This window comes from Sinocyclocheilus rhinocerous, unplaced genomic scaffold, assembly GCF_001515625.1.
Source record: "Sinocyclocheilus rhinocerous isolate Xijiao unplaced genomic scaffold, SAMN03320098_v1.1 scaffold773, whole genome shotgun sequence".
Lineage (NCBI taxonomy): Eukaryota > Metazoa > Chordata > Actinopteri > Cypriniformes > Cyprinidae > Sinocyclocheilus > Sinocyclocheilus rhinocerous.
In genome coordinates, this window is record NW_015642873.1 from 278,939 (window position 1) to 283,540 (window position 4,602).

Genomic DNA, 4,602 nt, shown 5'->3' on the forward strand with positions numbered 1-4,602 from the left:
TATATATATATATATATATATATACACACACACACACTTGCGTCAAGCACTGTGATTTGACTCTGTGACGCATTGCAGTTTTTGAAACTAACCACAGTACTGGACATCATATTTAATTGTGCTTCAATGTTACATGTTTCATATCAGGTTGGTTCTGCTGTGTAACTGAGCTTGTTGATTTTGATGATTTGAATGTACAAAGGACATCTCACAACTTTCCTTTTATGCAAAATTGACTTGGGTCATCTCATTGTTCAAACATCTGCTCTCAAACCAGAGAAGAGCAAATTCTTTGCACTAAGTTGTTATGATTTGCATTTGTGTGTGTCAAAGTGTGTCAAAGTATGTCAAAGATTTGACATAATGGTGTATATTATACAATGAATATCACAAAACAGTTGAGGCTTTAGATGTGTCAATTCAACATAATGATGAAAGTTATTATTATAATATATAATGATTATGATGTTTTATCCACTGTTTTCAAATGAGCATATACGTATTTGTGTTATCACAACCCAATTGTATGTCTTCTAATATCTATATTAATGTGAACAAATTCAAAGACACTGTCAGTGAGTATGGGTTTCATGTTTTCTCTTTAAAGGAGACAGTCTTAGCAGATTTTTAATTATAGCATCTGTTTGCAAAGATGTTCCATAGACATTATATTTTAAGCTTTTGTTGTTCTTATTTTTCAGTTCTAAAAATTTCATAAAATCAGCAATAACACTTAAAGCCTTTATGTATAATACATTAAAGGTATTAATAATGTAAATTGTAATGCATTGTTTTTCAGAAAAATAATTGTAACCAAATTTAAAATGCATTGTAATGTTTGTCATGTGTTTTAATGGATTATACTTTCTAAAGATGTAACAATGAGTTTTTAAGTAATGTAATGTATTATAACTGTGGAAATAATTATTCACGTGTTCATACAATTCATTTTAAAGTGCATTACAAGACATAATTAAAACTACTTTTAATGCATTATATATAAAGGCTTTAAGTAAAGTGTTACCAAATTAACTGCTTTAACATAGCTTGGTGTGTGTAGTTCATGGTGTCCAAGTAGCAACTTGCAACATGTTTATATCCTGCCAGTGCATTAATCATTAATGTGAACAGGAAATAAGTTCTCAATGTTGTATTGGCAAATGCAATGGGGAAAAAAAAAAAAAAGAACTTCTTGCTCTTTGTCCCTTAAACAGTAATAATAAAAAAAACTGTAATAAAATTGAATAAATACAAAAAAAAAAATAAAAAGATTGATGTGGCTTTAATTAGTGGCAATACCCTCACTAATTAAAATGTTATAATTAAAGGTAAAATAATGAATACAATTGAAAATGACAATAATAATGACAATAATAACAGAACCACAGTAAGTAATAAAAAAAATCGCTAAAATATTTTGGAAGCTGCGAAAAAAATAAAATAAATAGTGTGTTAGTATACATACAGAGACATTTCCCATGCAACCAGTGGCACCATAATTAGTAACTGACAAACACAACCTTCATAATTTTTTATAAACATATAATGTAATAAAGGGGGATACACATTTCTTATGTGTTCACTTTTTTTATTTCATTATAACTTGTATGGTTTAAACAATCCTGCATCCAATGTTTTGCAATCCTGTTCAGTGTTGAGGAAAGTTACTTTTAAAAGTAATGCATTACAATATTGCGTTACTCCCTAAAAAAGTAACTAATTACGTTACTTAGTTACTTTTTATGAAAAAAAGTAATGCGTTACATTCATTTTGCGTTACTTTTTAAATATGAGCAGGGCTTGATTGTTTTTAATATAAGAAGTTATATTTATTAAAGTAATGAATAAACCTCAGGCTGAAGCAAAAGTAAATTCACGTCTGTACAGTAGAACACAGGAGAAGAAACACTCTTCAGCAATAAAAAAACAATGAAGCACAATTGTTAGTTTCATTTTTGCTTATTAGTATGGGTGTTATTTAACATTTAATTATTGCAGGTTTGCGTCATATTCTGAGTTTGCATTTCACTGTTTTAATTCATTTTGATGAATACTAAATCTGTTTTTTGTGAGTGGGATGAATTAATGCACATTCACATTTAGTCTAGAACTACAGTAACATCATGTTCACACAGCGCACACAACGCCTCTGTACTCCCGATTTCTCCCAATATGGGGACAGGAGACTTGTCAGTCAATAAATGGGAAAACAAAGTAACTGGCATTACTTTTTTGAAAAAGTAACTCCAGAAGTAACTTCTTGTAAATTAAAAAAGTAATGCGTTACTTTACTAGTTACTTGAAAAAAAGTAATCTGATTACGTAACTCGCGTTACTTGTAATGCGTTACCCCCAACACTGATCCTGTTTTAAAATATACAAATAGTTTCTCAATTAATATGAGCTATATACTGCATGCATCATAATTATTAAAAAATATGTTTTGTTAACATGTTAACAAGCTGGGAAAACTACTGTTGTCATGAAATAAAATGTTTCTGTGAAATAGTTTCTGTTTTGATTATATTTGTGACTGGTGGCAGTGTTTTAACTGGCATCTGAAACTACAATCCATTTAATCCATTACTTAGGCACACCTTTACATTCAACACAAAACGTTCTGTGCAATTTGTTACTTTATTAAATTGTATTATTATAACTACTGCTTTTCAAAGAACTGTTTATCTATGTCTACCTGATGGAAAGGATGACGACCCACCTGAATATACTGCATGTGGGTAAAAACATTTGTTCATGTTATTTTTGCTTTTACTGCTGAAAGCCTGTTGCAGTGAGAGAGTATGAAACTCTGTTATATAAATATAACAATTTAAAATGTTGTGACATGAACAATTTTACATATAATGACTTATGTCCAGTATTTACAAAAGGATGTAGAGTATGACTATAAATCTGGGGAGATTGTGTATGTCATCATTCAATGTCAAATTATGTATAAATTTCCATCTCTCTCTCTCTCTCTGTCCTTCCCTCCCTTTTTGACAATATATTTATCTGTTTACATCTACAAGGAAGAAGGAAGTTCACAAGCACCAAAAAGTGTTATGAAAATGCAAAACAGCTCCCTGTAATTCATGTGATCATTGTTTATTTCCTTATCTTAATGCATATGAATGTGATTTGCTTTCTTTGTAAGAGGAAGTTCAGTGACAAAAATAGCCAAAAAAGGCAAAAAAAGACGTGTGTTACATTTGGTAACATGAGCATTATCATTTCTCTTTGAGAAGTCTGTGGGTAAACATGTTTGATTAAAAAAAAATCATCTTAATTTCCATGAATGGGGTATAAGAGTGTCATGTATTGGTCCAGTCTCTTTCCTGAAACATCAGAACACATCCTTCAATAAACAGGGAAAATCTTTTGATAAGTGCATCTGGAGAACACACCTGGCCTCTTGTGAATATTTTGAACCTAATCCTGAATAGTAGAATGCAGCAGAGGTGACTGGTTTTTACCTCAGATGGCTGTTTAAATGTCCTCTTTATCCATGTTCAATAGAGTGTATCATTCATTTGCATTAACGGATATTGGCAATAAGCAGACATGCATGGAATGCGTGTCAACAGAATTCCACAGAATTTGATCACCCATCGTCACTCTCTTACACATACCTGTTCCTTGTATGGAAATATTTTGGATAATTTGATCTGTTTAACCTATACAGATATGAGTCTGCCTATCTCAGCTCTGCTGATATTTTAGTATAAATTTTAAATACAGAATTTGCCCAACAGTCATAAATAAATATGAAAAAGTGCAGATTCCAACACAGTCTCATGGCAATGCGTAACTATATATTTACATTTACATCTACATACATGCAGAATTGGTGGCTAATTTGAAAATTTTTGTACGATCTGCTTATGCCCCATTGAGGTTAGGGTTAGGGTGTACCTTCATGCTACTTATTTTCTAAAAATCATACATTTTCATATGAATCACATGATCACATGTGTGATTTCTTGGTAAAAATTACAACTTATTAATAAGCAGAGACACCAAGTAGCTAATACATTCATATTGATGCCACTTTCAAAACACTGCTACCATGTCCATCCAATGGCAAAATTTTGGGGTGAGATTAATTGCTTTTGGTTGAAAACAGTCATCATTTTTGCTATTACATTTGGTGTCACTGGTGGCGCAGTAATTACCCTTTTTACCTTTATGGTAACATATAAGGTCACCTGTTTGCCAGTTATTGTTCTACTAGTAGAGTTACACTATATTCAAGTAGTCCTGCAGGCATGATGTGTTTTTGTAGGTCAAACCTGGAAAAAGTTAGCATTTTAGCACCTCCGGTTCCATCGTCCTGAAGTCAATTTGTTTTGTTTTTTAATGGGTTTTTGGTTAAATGCCTGAAGTGGTGAACACAAGCCTAAGATATTGTCACGTTTTATTCTATGGCATAAAATGCATCAGTAAAACCCTTAGTGTTTTTAATGCTTTTGCTTGTCTTGATAAAGGCGGTCGCTAACAAGTAACTTAATGGAACTACAGAGGTTGTCTGGGACATTAAATGTCTTCAAACTGAACAGGTAAACTCATCTACTCACTACCCAATTTCACAGCCTCATTGTG